The sequence below is a fragment of the Camelus dromedarius genome, chromosome 11 (genome assembly GCF_036321535.1).
Source record: "Camelus dromedarius isolate mCamDro1 chromosome 11, mCamDro1.pat, whole genome shotgun sequence".
Taxonomy (NCBI): Eukaryota; Metazoa; Chordata; class Mammalia; order Artiodactyla; family Camelidae; genus Camelus; species Camelus dromedarius.
Window position 1 is genome coordinate 69677690 of NC_087446.1, and position 19253 is coordinate 69696942.

Genomic DNA, 19253 nt, shown 5'->3' on the forward strand with positions numbered 1-19253 from the left:
CCATCTGCAGAAATGTCTTTTAGTTTTGCATGGTGTAAAAATCTTGAGAGCTTTTTAATCGTTGAGGACAGCCTGTGGGGGGAAACAGCCCGTGAATCCTGGGTGAGTCCCGGAAGAGCTGCGCGTCCCTCCCTGACACGGGTGGGGATTTCACCCCCGTTCAGGCAGTGAAGGGCCCAGACCCGAGAGCGGAGTTGACAGTCGTGAATATTTACGTGAATCCGCTGCTTCATCTTGGATATTAATTTCAAGCTGAGTCAGTTTGTGGCGGCAGCCTCATCCTACATCAGGAATTTATAGTATCTGCTCTTTGAGGTGAAGACCTGACAGACTTGACTATTTAACAGTCTCCCTTGAATTGATATCTCAGATTACTTTGTCAAAAGCAAAACAGCAGAAATACAGACGTCCTTTAATGCCAATGTGACCTGGAAAGGGTTTAGTCTCTGTGCCTCAGTGGCCTTATCTGCGGGTGGGGATGATGATAACAGTGCTTCCCTCAGAGGGGCTGGTGAGGGGAGAGTTAGAAGCACACATGGAGGACTTACACGAGATTCTGATGAATGACCGAATTTAGTGCTCTCAGCCTGGTCAGGCCTCAGGAGAAGAGATGTCAGAACAGAGCAGTCCTAGCGGGAGCTCGATCCGTGTTGGCAGGTGTTACGATCAGTATCACCTCTGTGGGTTATCAGGTAGTTTTAAGACTTGGTAATATGAATTCATGAATAATGTTAGAAGACTAGACATCTCAGATCCTGTTTACATAGTTCTCAAGATTTCCTCTGAGAAATGGATGGTTTTTCCCCATCTTAAATCTGAGATGAGTCTCTAAAAAATTCTGTATTCCTCCATCTTTTTGCTTTAATTCTCCATTTCTTAAAAAAGAAAGTTTTTAAATGGAGTTTATGGGGACTGAACTGAGGGCCTCATGCATGCTAAGCACATACTCTCCCAAATGAGGTATAATCTCCCAAATGATTTTTTTTTTAATTTACTTTCTTAGTATTCAGAGGTTAGAGGCCTCTAATTCTTTTTCTGGAGACTTGTCCATGAACCTGTAAATCTATAATTAATGGACAATACTTGGTTTATTAAAAACATCAATAGAACATTCTGCAATCCATCCAAAAGGAAATGCTGATTGAATTAAAATGTTTCTCCTTTAAGGTGATTTCTCCTTTTTGGTCTAGCTTAATTTATTAACAGCCATCCTCATCATCATAATGACCAAACTCGCTCTGAGTGGACACCTACCTAACACTAAAATGCTTTCCTCATGTTTTACTTCATAGCAGGTGTTTGAGGGTAGGTATCAGTGTCTCCTTTTTTGCAGCTGAGGGATTGAGAGATGGAGCAGCGTGTCCTAAATCACACCCAGCTGGCGGTGGCTAGCTCGGTGCTGGAACCCAGGCTGCACAGGATGCATTCTTAATTGCTCCTCTAATCAGCCTCCCGTTGAGTGGTTACCCGAACTGCTGTGACTCCATAAATGGCCGATTTTAGTGATCTCAGCCTTATGAGGCCTTCAAAGGAGAGACACCAGTGAGAATGTGAGACAGAGTGTCATAAATTAAAATTGTACATTTTCACAAATGTTTAATTCTCAGGTAATTACTTAAAAAGTTAATTTTTTTAAATTAGTGGTCTGTTAGCACAAAAAACAAAACATTAAAAACAATTATAGTGCCAAAGAGAAGTGGGCTTTGAAAGTCCAACCACTGTTAATGATGTTACTTGTTTTTCTCTAGTGGCCCTTATTGACAGAAATACTTACAAAGACTGAATTGGTTTTATGTAGTCTTAATATGGAAGAAAACATTGTCAGTGAATATTATAAGTAAAATCTTTACTCTTTTCTTTCCTGATGGTGAATATGTAAGTTGTTTTCATGGCTTAAGTACATTTCCTCATTTGTGAAATTTGAGTAATATCGTTTAACTTGTCTGACTGTGAGAGTTAGACGTCTTGTATACAAAGAACCCAAGAGGTGCTTAATAAAAATGTGCTGTCAGAATGACAGATATTTTAGAAGGATCAACTCTGAATACTAAAGAGTGTCGCTTATTTCTGATGCAAATTCAATATTTATAATATTTATATATATGATATATTTGAATATGGTTTAAAGTAACAAGGAATCATTTTTTTTTTTTTAGTGTAGTATGAAGTTTTAATGAAATCTGTATCATACTAGTGAGACAGGGACTAGTTAAATTGCCTTAATCAGACGACCTTGAATATTATTTACACAGAATATTTATTGTTACAACTCAGAATTCATGTTGCCGTGTAACCATCCACACAGACATTTAAATTCGTGGGATTCTTACCAGATTCATTAAGTTTAGTAAAATCCACATTGATCATTTTCAGGGAATAAGCTTCTCTCTTTTGTGATTAAGCAAAATTTTGATTTTTTTCCTGCACTCTTAACAGGTTTAAAATATCAAAACATTGATTTAACAAGTCACTTTTTTAATAGAATAAAGCTCATGCTGTTTTATTATGTAAATAAATGTTTTTGTATTTCATCAATCTTGTATGATATCCTGGCTCTTTGAGAATTATTTTGCAAGATACTTAGATAACCTACTGTTGGAAAAATACAAACGTGACTTTTATGAATATAGGCCTAGTACAGATCTGTTGGTTTATGCTACAGTGCAAGACATGAGGCCTGGGAGAGCTTTGCTGCCGATTGCAGGACAGAACCCATGTCTCAGTTTCCCCTCCTGTAAAATGAAGTGGCTGGACTGGATTCTTTCCTCTTCTAAGATGAGTTTCCATGAACCTATGTCTTTTGTTTATATTCAGGAGTATTAGCAATATCAGATTAAATACTGAATACCCTTCCCTTCCCCCGAAGCAAAGTGCAGTATGTGCTACATAAGCTTTTAGTTATCTGATTCTCTTTTCTGATCCTACAGGCAATTTTTGTGTTGCATCTTTCCCGGCAACCTGGAAGGTCATTTTAGCCATAGGTGGCGCTGTTGCACCTTCTAACAGTCTTAATATTCCTTTTGCAAAAGAAGGCTTAACAAATGTTATTTTGTTTTGATTCCGTTGCTTAGTGCTTCAGAATAGCACAATGTCCATTATGTCTGTCTACATGGAAAAATTATTCTGCTTATGTCTTAGACTTATTCTGTCATCTCGCTGTGAACATTTCAGACTTGCTGTGCAAACAATGGCAAAATCGGTCTTTTCTTCCAGTGTTAGAAGTCAGTGAGCCGGGATTTTATAAAACAGCTAGAAGCGGCCTCTGGAGCACCTTAAAGCTGAAAAGCGTATTGAGTTCCTGAGTATTGACTCCGCCACTGTGTGTTAATTGGTGGTAGGAGGTTTGGTACATATAAGAAGGGGTGTAGATTTTTGAGTTGGGTTTGCGTGCACGTGCTGCCACTGAGCCACGTGAGCCTGAGTCAGTTTGCTCTGAGTTTTTCCCTCGTCTGTGAGATGGGGACATTCATATCTGCTTTGTAGAATTGTGAGAATTAGAAATTATGTAAAGTGTTTACCACAGTGGGTATGTCAAGAGGGCTCATAAACTTTAGCTGCTTTTTTGTGTGAAGCCATCATTTGAGAGTCTTTGGCAATTACTAAGAAACAGGAAAATAAGAAAAGCTGGTTTTATGCTGAAAGATATTTGAGGAGGTTCCTTAGTTCCTATACCCATAATTAAGCATCAGCAGAGTCAGAACTGTTACACAGTCTCCCTGAACCAACGTTAAGCCACAGAATTCTTTGTTACTTCATATATTTTGGGGCTTAAAGGGATCCAATACTTATACACATGTTGTCTCCAGCAGCCAACTGAGAGATGACACAAAAGAGTAGGCAGGCGATAAATGTCTTATTTGTTACTGATGAAGCCACGTTCTCCATGAACTTCAGGGCTGTGGGAAAATGCGTGTCATGATACTGTGTCCCAGAATTAGAGACTCACCCTGTCCCATGTAGCTCTGTGAGACAGCGAGCCTTCCCTTGAGAGGACCTGCCCGTTCATGCACAAGGCTGTCCTGCCATGGAGCCGAGCATCCCAAGTGCTTCCCAATGGTGATCAACACTGGAGGGAAAGGAAGGGTTTCAAATGCCCTGCTTGTCTCCCCGGACTCACACCTCACTCTGTTAGTGTGAGGAGGGCTAGCTGTTGGCCAGGGGCCAGGGGTGTGAATGGAGAAGCACTCTCCATGGCCCAGAGGAGTGGTTAGGAGGCATTCCCTCCCTCGGTTTAAACAGGTGGTGGGATGGAAGAGAAGGGTCCTCCCCAAGAGTTTATAAAAGGAGAAATAAGGATTTTCTTTGGGACTTAGACTAGCCAGGAAACACATAAGATGATTAGAATGGAGACTTGTAAATCACTTTGATATTAAGTTGACATTTGTTGAACACCCAAAATGTGCTACATTCTTTTCTGAGAGTTTTACAGAAATGAATCCTTCAATCTTCTCAACAAGCGAGTAAGGAAGGTTTGATTGTTATCCCAGTTTTACAGTGTGGAAATTGAGGCACACAGAGGGTAAGTTGGCCAAAATCACAGAAAAAGTAAGTGGCAGAGCTGGTATTTAAACCCTGGCTTACTGGTTTGAGGCTCCCAGAGATGGGCTTTGGGTGTTTAGAGTTATCTGTATCCCTGAATCTTTGTACCTCTGTGCATATGTTAGCCCAGAAAGGACAGGGAAAGGAGAGTTACACAGATGCGCATAGTCATGTCTTGGCCACTGTCCACAGAGAGTGCATCGTGATTGGCGTTATTTGTCTTCCAGGCAGTAGATCAGTTCTTATAACAGAAATTTAGTCCATTGAGTTAATCTAGAAACCCTTCCTGCTCTGTTTCTGTCCATGCTTGCCATGTGACTGCCTCCCCGTGATTAGGCCTTTGAGAAAGTGTACTCATGGTTGAACTCTGATATTTCAGTCTGGTTCATAGTTTCACGTCTTCTGTTACATTAATAAGTTAAGTTTCTGGTTTTCTTTCATCAGTGTGTCATGAGTTTGGTTAATGTGAAACAAGTCCATGGGAGCCCAGGGGTGATGACGGTAAAATTTCTGAGCACGTTGTGGCACTTCTACCCTTGCAGACCTGGCGGGAGTATGTCCGCCTTCCTCACTGATTTCCCCCAACAGCAGGGTCCTCTCCCACCCCCGCATGTGAGGCTGGGAGCTCTCTGAGTAGGCCAGTCAGAGGCCAAGTCCACCAATCAGAAAATGATGAAGTACCTGGAAGTGGTTTTAATAGAAGAAAAGGGTTTCCAGGTAGTCCAATGGGCTGTTCGAGCCCGTTTGGTGAAAAGCTGTCCAGTGTCTGTGGTTGAGGTGCTTCTTTGCTGTTGAAAATCCTGGATTAGATGAAGGGATTTTAAAAAGCAGAAAAGGAGTGATTTCAGGTGAGAAGTGATGGATGACAACCTGTGTGAGGCATAGACAGGGTCTTACAAACTTCTTAAAATAACTTTAAAAGCTCTTCCATCTGAGTGCATTTCATATGGGGTCCAGTTCATCACTGGTCACCCTGAGAGGGCAAATAATTGATGATGGCAGAAAGGACACGGAGGTATCAAAAAGGTCTCAGTCATTTTCCCTTTTTAAAGGATGTGGCAAAGTGTAATATATTTGAGCTGGTTTTTCACTGAACAATTTTTAGTGTTTTCTGGGACTCCCCAATGCCCCAAGGTTCCATGCAGCTGGGTGTCCCCTCAGAGCAGGTCTGTCAGAGCTTGCCCTGGGTTGACGTGGTGTCGCGGGGAGCAGGACGGTCAGAGTCCCCGGATCTTCCGAGCTCTGTCTCCTCATCCTCAGTGCCGGGTTTCTCATCCGTGTCTACTTAGGGTTGTTGAGAATCACACGTGATGGTTCAGGTGTGATTTGTGATTGTCTCTGTGATTGGCATATAGTCAATATTTGAAAGAAACACTTTTTTTTTAGTATAATTGTAGCACATAGATTGCAGTGCTTTTTAGTCTGCTTTTTTTTATATAACTTTATTCTTATTTTTAAATATGCACTTATTTTTATTTATTTTTTTGGAGGTACTGGGGACTGAATCCAGGACATTGTTCATGCTAAGCAGGTGCTCTACAACTGAGTAATACACACCCTCCTTGTCTGCACTTGAAAATAAATATTTCAATACACAAAATAGCTCTTAAACACCATCATGGGACCTAGTCACTGTATAGAGAGTTGAACACGTATGCTTTTTCAATAAGAATAAATGTTGTTGAGACATACATTTCTGAATCTGTTAATGTGCTTAAAAACGATCATAGGTAGTGATAAACACGAATCTTTGATCCAGTACTTCTTAGGGTCTGTTTTGCCATCAAGTGAAATTACATTCTACAGAGAAAGCTAATTGGATCTCTTTGATATTTGGATGGTTTAGCAGATGATCAAGGCTTTCAAAAGCTGACAGATTTGTATTTTAAACTAACTACAAAGTTATCTTCTAGAAGTTGGAATTCCTAATCTTGTGAAGTGCCCAGTAATCCAGGGGGTATGTGTCTGTGTCTGTGTGAACGTTTGTGTGTGTGATTTCAGGAATCTAGAAATAAGTTTCATATGGACTTCTGATACCTTTCTCCTACAGTTCAAGGTATAGGCATATATTTACACAAATAAATTGATATTCTTTTGTCATTTTGCATATTGGTGGGAATAAGAGTTTCTCATACTTGTTTCAGAAGGGTTGGGGAGCATGAGCTCAGAAAACGGGAGGAGAAAGAGGCAGGGAGGCACTTCACACTTTGTGCAGGATATGAGAAACAGTAGCTTTTTTTTCTCTTTTCTTCTAAAGCAAACTGGCACTGAATTGTAACCTACTATTACCCAGAATTGCTTTTCTGATCAGATACAAGTGCCTCAGATTTTTCAAGGCAACATGAATGATGAAATGTGTTTTAGCAGTTATCATTAAAAGTAGTTTTATTTTTCAAGTAAAAGGCTATAGCCTGTTCTTCCAGCGGTACATGAAGTCCTCATTGATCTATGTACATGATCTATGTGCTTAGTTTCTTTTTTTTTTTTTTTTTTTTTTTGCTTGTTTCATTGTGGTGTGAATGAATGTTTAAAATTTCTGGATTTTGATCTTTAGAACATGCTGATTTATCAGAGCTGTTAAAAACCTGATTGTTCTTTGGTCCTTGTTTGTTGGGGCACCCTATTGATTTCTGTTGTCTGTTAAAGCGGGAAATGCTTCCTCTAGCCTGCAGATCATTAAGTGAATGGTTTGCAGTGTGCCTTTAAAATTATTTGAATGCATTGAGCATGTTTGTCCAGTGAATTCTGAATTAACTCATTCTATTGACTTTGCTTTGATTCTGTGGCTTTTGCTCCTCTCCACAAGAATTTGAATTCTCTGTTGCATTTTGTATACGTGTTCTTAACAGGGGAAGAAATTTTGCATTTTTTACAGAGATGGCTTTTCCTATCCCCTCTGAATGCCTTCTATAATTGATACAATAGTAATCTGTTATTGCAGTGCATAATTCTTTCATAAACTATTTTTTGGCATAATCAGAAACAATGACAAAGTATGATAATAAAAAATATGAAAACCTTCCTTCCTTTGAAGAATAGAAATCAGGTGGTCAGGCTCACGCATGCTTTGTGCCTGACACACTTACTCTCATGTCATTGTGTATCATGATTCGGAGATGGAGTTGCTCCAGGTTTATAGATTTTTGTTTTAACATTTGTGTTGAATTCTTTCTCCAGGCTGATGTTTCCTGTTGGATTTGTGGAAAGAGTAGAAGGGAAACAAATCCTTTGTTTTGTTTTCAGGAGGCCTGAGTTGATGAGAAAAGGGTTGAGGGTGGGCTGAGGAAAAGAGTGACACTCCCTCTCCTCCCGGCTGAAATTGATAAACAAAGAAATCAATTAAGTGTATCGGTATTTGACCAACAGAAGTTAGAGAGCCCAAAATGGCTAGATATGCCCAATGGAAATTACTGAATTCACCTGCAGAATTACGTGCTTTACCAAGTAGAAGCAACTTAGAGCAATCAGAAAAATCAGTAATATGATGAGATATAAAAGGAATATTATATCTTTTATTTCTGAAACTTTTCTACGGTAAGTTGTGTAGAGCTAAAATTAAGTTTCAAGCACCAGGAGTTAAGAGTGTGGGTAGTTCTGTAGGATCGTTATTCACGGATGTGCCTAGACCCTGCTAGAGTGGCTGAAGATGGCAGGAAAAGACCCAGAGGCAGGATTTGTCATCCTAGGGTGTCCTCCATAATGGTTCCATGTGGGAGCCCATGATTGGTTTAACAAATTGTAACACACACCAGCCTCCTGTGAACTTTAAGAAGAAAAATATATGCTTAAAAACTGCTTTGCAAGCAAGTGCCTGTACATCCTCACTCCAGTCTCCTTGCCTTAAAAAGCAGAGACAATGCTTTGCTTGCATAGTTGAGCTTTTAGATAGCACTCTGCTGGTTGCAAAGCAAGGACCGAGGCCCTCAGCTATAAACGCTGAGCTTGTGTGCTGTTAGATAGTCTATGATCCACAGAACAAGGACCTGGCTGGTCTGGTGGTCTGCTTTGTAATTCACATGTCTAAAAATGTATCTTGCTCCCTCACCCCATGACTTCCCTAAAGATACACTAATCCTTTGTACTCATTGTGTATTCTACAATCTCTGCTTCATACTGTCTTTCCCGAAGTTCCTATTACTATCACACAACTGTTAATGAATTTTTCCTTCGATTATACACAATAAATAAGGGTGCAATTGAGAGGCTCGTGGAGTTGGCTCCCTACTCCCTCTCGATTTATTGACTTTTTCCACAGAGACTTGAATAATCATTCCATGTCGGTAAGACATCTGCCAGCCAACCCACAGTTCCAGGTGAGAAGGATGCAGGTTTATCTCTCCTACCCGATGGAGAGAGAGGAGAGAATTGAGATATGCTCCCCCATGGTCCCTTCCTGTCCCACGGCCACTGCAGTTCACCTGCAGCCTTCTGGCCTCTGCTCAGAGGGCCTCTGTCCCAGGACTGACTGCAGCTTTTTCTTCCCTTGTCAACATTTCCTGTGCCTTTAAGAAGTTGGTCTCTTCTCTGCAATTCAACCCTGGCAGATGTGATGGTGGTCAGCGTGCTGGTGGGCAGTCCTTTGGGGACTCCCAGGAGACATGCTGATTCTCCTGAGTCTCTCAATCGGGGTTACAGAACAGTCGAGCACCGAAGGAAGCCCATTCACGTGAGGTCAACAGAGCATTTTATCACTTTCATTTTATTTTTAACTTTTCAGTGGAGAAATTATTTGTAGCAAACTGTTCCAGATAGTCGGCCGCCTGCTTTCCTCACCACCATTTCCTTGTTGGCTCTGGTGCTTGTTTTAAGAACCAGGTTTCTTCTCTGGTCATTTGTAGCAGCTGGGCTTGCCGAATCCTTGATCTGCATTTGAAGCAGAATGCTTCTTCCTGATGTGAAACAGATTTTCCTATTTCTGAATATTTCGTGTACACTCAGCAACTGTTTCAAGTGAAATGCTCTTGTCCAATTTCGGTTAACTCACATTTGCTGATCTCCTACTTTCATGCTGAGGGCAGTTTCTTCTTCCTCTAATAAAAGTTAGCAATTTGCATTTACTAGGGAAGGTACTGGCCCGAGGTGCTTTTTTTCTTACCAGTTTTAATACAATTCACCCATTTAAATATACAGTCGTTTTTACTCTATGCCCAGAATTGTGCATCCCATTTAATCTTAGAATATTTTCATTCCCCCAAGAGGAAGCCCCGTATGCATAAGCAGTCATTCCCATCTTCCCCATCCTCCCCCAGCCCCAAGGAGCCACTCTTCTCTCTCTGTGGATTTGCCTGTGCTGGACATTTCATTTAAATCGAGTCACTTCATGTAAGTGGAACCGTCTATTGTGACTGACTTATTTCACACTGAGTAACGTTATCAAAGTTTGTCCACGTTGTGGCCTGGGTCAGTACTCTATGCTTTGCTATTGCTGAATAATATTCCACTGTATGGCTGGGCCCCACTGTTTACCCATTCATCAGGTGATAGGCAATTGGGTTGTTTCTGCTTTTTGGCTGTGATGAGTAGTGTCGCCATGAATATTCCTGTAGGAGTTTTTATGTGGACATTTGTTTTCAGTTCTCTTACGTCTGTGCCCAGACAGCAGAGTTGCTGGGTCATTCAGAAACCAAATGTTCAACTCTCTGAGGACCTGCCAGGCTGTTTTCCAAAGTGGCCACGCTGTGTTATGTCCTCACCAGCAAGGGCTGCGCGCTCCGCTTCCTCTGTGTCCTTATTAGTGCTTGTTACTCTTTTTTTTTATTATAACCTATTGTTGTGAGTGTGAAGCGGTTTCTTCTAGTGATTTTGACTTGATTTCCCTTACAGCTAAAGATATTGAACATCGTTTCTTTGTGCTTATTGGCCATTTGTATATTTTCCTTGAAAAATACCATTTCAGATGCTTTATTCAACTTTTAATTGAGTTGCCTTTTTATTGTTGATTTGTAGGAGGTACTTTTTTTTTTTTTATAGATACAAATTCCTTATCAGATAAATGATTTGAAAAAAATTTCTCCTGTGTGTTGTTTTTCCACTTTCTGGATGGTGCCCTTTGAAGCAAAGTTTTAAATTTTGATGAACTCCAATTTATCTCTGTTTTCTTTGTTCCTTGTGCTTTTGGGGTATTATTTAAAATCTGAGGTATTTTATTTAAAATTTTATATATAAAATAACTTAATTCGTAGGACCGTTCTAGGAGATGGGTGCGGTTGTTGTTCCCAGTGTATGGATAGAAGACTGAGATGCAGAAAATTTCTCTGAAATATCAGTTTCACAGCTACCCAGTGCTGTGGGAGTTCAGACACTCATGTTTGTCCCAAACATCTGTGATCCTCACCACCATGCTCCACTACTGCCTGGAATCGTTAATGAAAACGTCTTTCCTTTTTTGATTCCTTGTTAGTTTGTTTTCTCATTGGAGACCTCATCTCCTCATTTTCCTTTCGGATATCAGTGTAGATTTATTTTAGGTCTCATGTAAGCAGAAGCATTTCTATCAGTTAACTTCTTTATTACACACTCTCCAGTGATGATTGTTGCTAGTTGACCTAATCAAGTCATGCTTAATTCTTTCCTTCTCATGACACTAAAAACAGTCATGACTTACAGAATGCTAAAAGCAGAAAGTACTTGATTGATTTTATTTTGCTACCCAATCAAACCAATCAAATAAATACCCGCTGTTGACACAGATTATAAGCCCTCCAGGATAGGGTCACTGTCTTCCTTGTGTTTCATTTATTTGGTCACAGTGTCTGGATAGTGCCTTGCTGTTCAGCAGTTTTGTTAGGAAATGGTGCTCGTGAATCATTGTAAGGACAGAATTTTGACAACAGACTGTGTTGTTCATTTCACAAGGGAAAAGATAATATAGAAATACTGCTCAGATCTATTTTAAAATTAAGCTTGGAATTTTGAGAACAATTCAAGAAACCATACAAAGATTTTTCACTAATTTTAGATCTATGTTAAACACATTATGGTTACATAGCAGAGTAACTTATCAAGTAGATTTGACAAGAGGAGTGTATTATTGATTTTTTGTTTTAGTTGAAATATTCTATATGGGATAAAGTAATCAGTGCCTATAAATGAACAAATATGTTTGTATTTCTATGCAACATGGGAGCAGACTTCATATGTTTCTATATAATATATATGACTGTGTGTTTTAATCTGTCTGTCAGTGTTTTTATAGTTTTTCAGCAATGTTGTAACATTAGAATTCTAAGAAATTCACTCCCGATACTACTGCAGTTTGTACTGTGTATCCTGTCTTATGTATGGGATTCCACTGTCCCCTAAGTGAGGAATTTCCTCTCCTATTGAGTTAGAAGCAGATTTAAAGGAACTGTGATTTCTAGGCGTTTGCTCTCCATGTGTTTGCACTTGGGTGTCAATCACAAATTTCCCTTTCTTGAGTTTTCATTGTTCAATTAGAATTTTTGAAAATAACTATTAATATGTTTCACTAGTCTCCCTAGAAACTTGATGTTTTTGTGCTTTTCAGTTTTCAATTTATGAAAATTGTAAATGCACACTTGTTTTTAAGTAGTCCTTTTTCACTAGATATTTGTTTACCTCTTTATAGTTAAAATAATTTTTTTCCCAATGAATCACTCTGCATGTTTTACAAGATACCTTACTTTTTATTTTTCTTATTCTAACAGGTATATTCATTGTAGAGAATTTTGATAATAAGGATAAACCCAGTAATAACTTAAAAATGGCCTCTAATCTCACCTGAAGATACAGTTGTAAGGTTTGAAATTGAGAATTACAAGTCGTCTCATTTTTTTCTTTTTTTCAAGTACGTTTTGGTTACTGAGTCCCTCGAATTCCCATATGAATAATAGCAGCAGCTAGACAGTTACTGCAGAGGAGCCCACTGGGATTGTGATCGAGACCACGTTGAGTATACAGATCGCTCTGGGGAGCACTGCCATCCCAAGAGCGTTGTCATCTGATCCAGGAATGTGCGTGGTGTGTCTGTCCAGGTATTTAGGTCTTCTTTAATTTTTTTCAACAATGCGTAGAGTTTACATAGTATTATTTTACCTTATTTTTTTGCCTTTATACTGAGTACAAGTGTGCAAGGTACCAGGATCAGAATTGTATTATAGCCCCCCACTTGCTGCCACCATGGACGCTGCACTCTTGCTTTTCCCTGTGTAAAATCTTGCACAAAATAGGACCTAAGTAACTCTCTCTTGAATGAATGATTATATGATAGCTGGATGATGCTGGAGAGTCCTTGTGATGATGTATTTTTCCCAGACTTTCCCCTCTTCTTAACTATGCCTTTTCTCTTCCTTTCCTCCAGCCTGGGTTTCAGCCTGCCTGTGGCATTGATTTTCCCTGAGTGTGGACTCTTCCTTTAACTAGTTCACGATAATGTTTCATGCGGGCTATGAAAACATGCTAGATGTCAAGAAATAGCAAATTCACTGCATGCTAGTATTTTTAGTCTGTGGTATTATATTATCCATTGAAATTAAATCAGGCTGACCCCCTGAGCCCTCCCCTGAGCTCTTTTCTCCTTCCTACGGGTGATACTTCTCTGGTTGCTGTCTGTGCCCTTCCCCCAGACTTGGTTTTGGAGTTGAGTAAGTCACCATCAGTGGAGCTCTCTCTTTAAAGATGAAGAGAACATTTGCTCCTTCTCCCTGGTTGGGGACTGGATGAGATGAGGTAACAGATAAAGAATGGAGCCCCATCTCATTCTGACCCCCGCTCTTTCCGTTTCTTTCTCCAGGGGAAAAGAGTACAATTCAAAAATATAAAGATTGTGAGCTAATGAGATAGACAAGACAACCGAACATTTGTTAAATATCCTTTCATGCCGGAAAGAAATGTATTATACACACAAAAAGCACACAAATCACGGTAGTACTGCGGTTACAAACGTGGGTACGAGTTCGAGTCCTGCTCTGGAGTGACCAGTCCTGTGAGATGGAGAACTGGTAGGTCGGCTTAGCCTCTCCCGGACTTGTTTTCTGTCCTGCAGAGATGGGGCTCGCTAGGCGTCCCTCTCCAGTAGAGGTGCTGTGGGGTGTAAATGGCGCGCGTGGGCAGCCCGAGCACAGCTGCTCATTCCTCGTAAGGGCAGGATAGCATAGCTTTTGCGGTGACAGCTTTATGACCGTCCCGTGTAGACTCTTAGTGCTCCGAAGGGATGCCTTGTGGTTTGGAGATGGGATTCTCACTTCTGTAAATACCCAAGGATTGTGTTATTGGGCCGTGCTGATTTGAATCTATTCTTTAGAAAGTACATATTGTAGATATATTTTTCAAGCATGCATGCTTTTTTCTTTTATTATTTATAGTTCTACCCTCTCATCTCTTGGTGTGACTTTTCATGGAATCCAGGAAACAGTCCTAAGCCACCTGCCTCTTCACACTTCTCCGTGGTGGTTTTCTTCCCTGACTAGAAGAGGGTTCTGCATAGGAAATTTTCTTTGTTCCCCTTTTCTTGGAGTCACTCTGTCTCCCCAACTCTCACCTGTCCATCTGTCCATTTCTCTACCCACTGATTCTTCTGAGTTGTTCCAAAAAGCATTTCAGGCAGCTTACAGAAGAACAGATACCAAATAAACAGGTGAGAAAATGGGGCCAAGTTCAGACAGTGAGGCTAGGAGGCGAGCCTGTGTGAGAGTTGCAGGCGTGAGACACACGCCTCAGCCCTGTGACTTATAAGATCGACAGCAACAGTGTGCCTGAGGCTCCCAGCAGACACAGGGAAACAGGGTTTGTGGGAGATGCTCACTGGCTGTGAAATAAATAAGTGGCTTAGGAGATGCCCAGCCTTTCCAGCTACTAAGGCTTAGGAGAATATTTTGAGTTTCTTCCAAAATCAGAGTATTGCATCTTTTCTTTTTTCAGAGTTCTATGTATAGTTGGTTACATTCTATACCTGGAAATTTCTCCAAAACTGCTTCCCACGTGAGTCCCATGGCTCGGGAATGGGGTGGTTCTGCTCATTGACGGGGGTTGGCCAGAAACAGAAAATGACAGCCTCAAAGGAGCCTGGGATTTCTCAGTTATGTTTTGTCAGTGCTGTAGATTTCAGAAAACGCTTTCACCGTTTCTCTCCATCTGAGGTGGCAGCGTGCTCTCTTAGCAGCATCAGGAGCTCAGGGCCACGGGATGGTGGGGGCTGACTGCACTGCTATCAAGACAGCTGTGCCAGTCACTGCAGGCGTGGTGATTTTACATAGTGCATTTCATGTTCTTTAATAGGTTTCAACAGGTAGTTAATTAGCTGAGTTAATTAACATTTAAGAAATATGATGCTTTTTGAAAAGACAGTTATAGGCAGAATATAAGTTGTGAACACTTGAAAAACGGTTTCATTACTGAAATTTTAGTAGGGAAGATTTAGTTTATCTTATTTACACCTCTCTTCAAAAGTAACAAAGAAACAAGACAGAAAAAGCAGAGGATGATTTCTGTTCTTCCTCTCGGCTTGCAGGTGCCCTCACCTCCAGTGGCATCCATCCAGACACCAGCACTGACACTGGCCGTGCTCAGAACTGCCTCAGCCCTGAAGACACAACTGACAAATAGAAGGGGGCTACGCCCTATGACAGCAGATGCTCTCACTTTGTGGGTCCTTATGTAACTACGCGGTGTTATTCAGGATCGCCCGTTCTACACTGTGTGACGCTGCTGCCGTGTCTCCTAGTTATTTCTGTAAGTACTAGTGTAATTTTTTCAATGTGTGGTACTAGACATCTAAAAATGCTTTTTTCAGATGAAAAATAATGTGTATTTAATATAATAAGTCTGAAAAAAGGGACAAAAGTTTCTATCCTGGTCCCACTACTCAGAGATAATAATTAACACTTTAACATCTATTTTCTGTTCTTTTCATCAGTGTGTATTACGTCTGTCATAAAAACCAGCGAGCACTCTGTGCCTGTTTACTGTGTGGAGACCTCCATTTTCCATTCGGCTTATTACACATTTTTCTACAGTATTCTCTCTCCCCTGGCATGATTTTTAATGACCAGTATAGCATTCTGTCTTGTGGAGGCATCGTCCATTTTACTTCGGACTTAAATAAACTTTTAAATTCCAAGTATATTTAACTGAAATACTGAAAAGAGAACTGTGGTGGTACCGAAAGGCCCCTACATCCCTTCCCCTTTTTTTCCTGAGAGTAAAAACTGCTGACAATGTGGTGTATATATTTCATGACCTTTATGCCTGTCATATATATATACACATACATACATGTATATGAGAAATCTATGTATATGTGTGTGTATATATGCTTTATTGAAAAATAAGGCCATACTATATGTTTTGTGCAGCTCGGTTTATTCACTGAGGTGTATATCATAGACGTCCTCCCACTCCAGACTCACCCGGTCCTTTCAGATAGAGTAGAGGGGTCTCCTGATGTGCAGTAGATTTGGTCTCTTGTGTAAGGACACCTTTGGTGGGAGAGTACTGTGGACAAGGCCTTGGACCACGCCAAAACGCCTGCCCCTTAGTGCCCACAGCTCGCCTTGTTTTACCGCATCATTGTCTTGATGGTGGATACTTAAGTTTTCTCCATTTTCCACTGTCAGAAAGGGTGTTTGACTGGCGTCCTTCTTGTACAAACATTCCTGTGATCTTGTATGAGTATTCCTTTAGTTAAGGTTTCTGGGAATTTAGTCCCTGGATGTGACAATTACATACATCACAGGATCCTTTCAAGTGACTCTAGAAATTCCTTCTCCTGCGGGGAATGAAAAGATGTAGAATAACTTATGTAACCAATTCTCTATCGCTGGATATGATTTCACTTCAGCTTTTCTTCCCACCATTGTAAAAAGTGCTGTGTAAATGCTCTGATGAGTACATCTTTTTGAACTGATTTTTTTTCTAAACGAAACGATTCCTAAAATGGAGTTCAGTCTGTGTGTACACACATTTTTCAGAGTTTACATATCCATTGACACGTCGTCCTCCAAAAAGATCGCTCAGTTTGTTCTCTCAAAGATGGACACTACCTAGAATATTTTTTAAAAACATTTGCCAATATGATGAGCAAAATTGCTTTTTCATTGTTTTAGTTTGCACTTGATGACCAGTGAGGTATTGAGCATTTTTCACTCATTAGCCATCTGACTTTTAAAAGGTGAATCATCCCTTTTGTCCTTTGCACACATTTAAGTGAGGGAGCTTCTTGTTGCTTTGTGACAGCTCTTTGTATGTTATGAACATTAACCCCTTGTCTTCATTAACATGTATCACAGAGCTTTTTCTTGTCATTTCTTGCCTTTCATTTTGTTCAGTAGGTTTATTTTTGTTGTGGCCGAAAATAATCTTAAGACAGTAAATGTCTTCTTTTTGGGTTTTATCCTTGATAGTATTCTTAGAAATACTTTCTTATAATGGTATATATCTCCTCTGTAGGATTTTTTAATCTCTATGATGGAGATGATAACACTACTTGTTATAGTGAGGAGAAGTTGAATTACTATGAGCAAAGAGTTGTATTTGCTGTTATTAGTACTTTCTAATATTTACATCACTATCTGTAATTTTTCTTGTGGTCATTATGACTGGAATAGAATTTGTTTTTTCCAGGTGATTCTCTGATTGTCCCAAGACAATTATTGAATTCATACTTTGCTCTTTGATTTGAAATCCCACCTGTACAAAATATTTATGTACACTAGAGTCTCTTTTTGAGCTCATGGTTTATTTCTGTCAGTCTTACTTTCTTACTCCAGTGCTATATCTTACATATTGTAAAAATTTATTTAATATATGACACTGTGATTTTTTTATTCTTTTTTCCATCCCCAATTTTCTTGTCTAGTATTATGACTTTATTATTCCTGAAGAGTTCCAAAATATTTTGCTCAAGTTAAAAAAAAACAGATAAGTGCTGTCATGGGATTTTTAAGTAAGTTTTGAATTATCTTTAGGAGAACGTTCATCTTTACAAAACTGCTTTCCTCCATACAATATGTTGATGTCTCTGCATTCACACTTCTTACTTTACCCCTCAGTACAGTCCTGTGTTTCTCCATGTACAACATGGGCATTGTTTTTGAGTTTATTCCAGATTATTGTTGATGTTTTTGTTAATTTTGTAAGTGAGAATTTTTGCTATTATATTTTTTAACTGTTAAAACTGACACCTAGGAAGGCAGATTCAATTTGTAAATACTCACTTTGTAACTTGTCATTTAAAATTGTAAGTATTAAGTACTTGTAACAGAATACTTTCTTTTCTGTTTTTAAAAATTTGTTTCCAAGATTCTCAAAATGGTCATAGCTAAGTAGTATAGGTGGGGAGACAGATGGAGAGAGGTAGTGTGGCTCATGTACAAACTGTGAGCACTTTCATGGCTGCCTTTATGCTGGAAAAGCCACTGAAGAGCCCAGGTAAGTCCAGGGGTGGCTTTGTACGCACTTGAAAGCCAGCTTTCCTGTCTGTATGGAGAAGCCTGGTGAGTGAGGCAGGTATATGATCAAGGTCGAATGGAGGTTATTGGCTGCACAGAGCACTGTGTCTGTGAGAACAGCAGACCATCGCCATGGGAAATGCTTGGTGCCAGGAACAATGCAGGGAGCTGGGAAGCCTGTCTGTTAAGGATTTTCCAGCCCTGGGAGTGGGAAGATCAGACTCTCCATTCAGATCTGAGTTTGAATTCATCCTCTTTAGTTTACTGGTCCTCTGACTTTTCTCAAGTTATACATCCTCTTTGAACTCCTGTTTTCTTGTCTCTCAAAACAGGAGAATTACGGCCTGCTGCTAGAGTGTTTGATTGGGGTAAATAATTTGTGTCTATAAGATGCCATGTACAGTCACAATCTCAGTGAGAAATGGGCTGTCGCCTCTTCTTCTGCAACTCAGTGCTTGACGAGACATGGGGGAAAGTCAGTCCCTAATTTGTGTGTGATGCAAGTAGGAACAAAATTAAAGTCTTGCCTTTCCCTAGTAGTATTCTTACTCCTTTGCTTCATTTACTTCTTTCCTCCTTTCCTTTCCCCTTTCCCCTCCTCCATCAAAAGATCCTGGGACTCTCTCAGAACACGAGATTCAAGTTACTTTAAAGGTTGGCTCATCCTCATGAAATGACAGTAACATAAAAAAATCTGTACACATCCCAGAATGCATTGTATTTGATTTACACACACACACACGTGCACACAAACACACACACAATCAGGCTACCTCCCACTTGCAGAGGGAGAAGGAGCACTTTTTCTGAGTTTTCATTCACTGAGCGTGAGAACAAAGTCTTTTACGCAGACTTTCACCAGCCTTCGTGCATGTTGTTTTTAATTGGATTTCTGCTTTTTGGCCATAGATATAGTATCCTAATAGAAGAGAGAAAGTGAAGACATAGACAATCTGCTGAGATATTGGTGTCATCATTTTTGAGTTGGAAATGGCTTAAGACAGCATAGAGTCATAAATTTTTATGGGTGAGAATCCATGATGGTGTAACTTGAACAAGAACCTGGGTCTTCTGCCATCTTGTCCATGTGGGTGAAGAGGCAACTGGGTGGGGGATGGCAGGGATCTTTCTTGCTTGAGTTCCATGGTCTTGCTAGTTTTCATTGTTCAGCTGCCTTTAGTTTATGTCCATGAGGCCTCTCATGGGAAGGTCACTCTGTCCTGATAGATTGTTTCTTATCAGCAAAAAGCTCTGGACCCACTCATATTTCCCAGAGTTTTCTGCTGACCTGTTGACACTTTATATAAA

General features: G+C 40.0%; 1 protein-coding gene across 2 annotated transcripts in view; it reads left to right on the forward strand.

Moving 5' to 3' along the window:
• Positions 1-19253, forward strand: part of LOC135322438 (uncharacterized) — a 137025-nt gene that overhangs the window by 90441 nt on the left and 27331 nt on the right. For both annotated transcript variants that reach the window (XM_064491207.1, XM_064491208.1), the window contains exon 17: positions 15008-15228. The gene's annotated coding sequence lies outside the window, so the exon portion shown is untranslated. The remainder of the gene's footprint in view (positions 1-15007; positions 15229-19253) is intronic.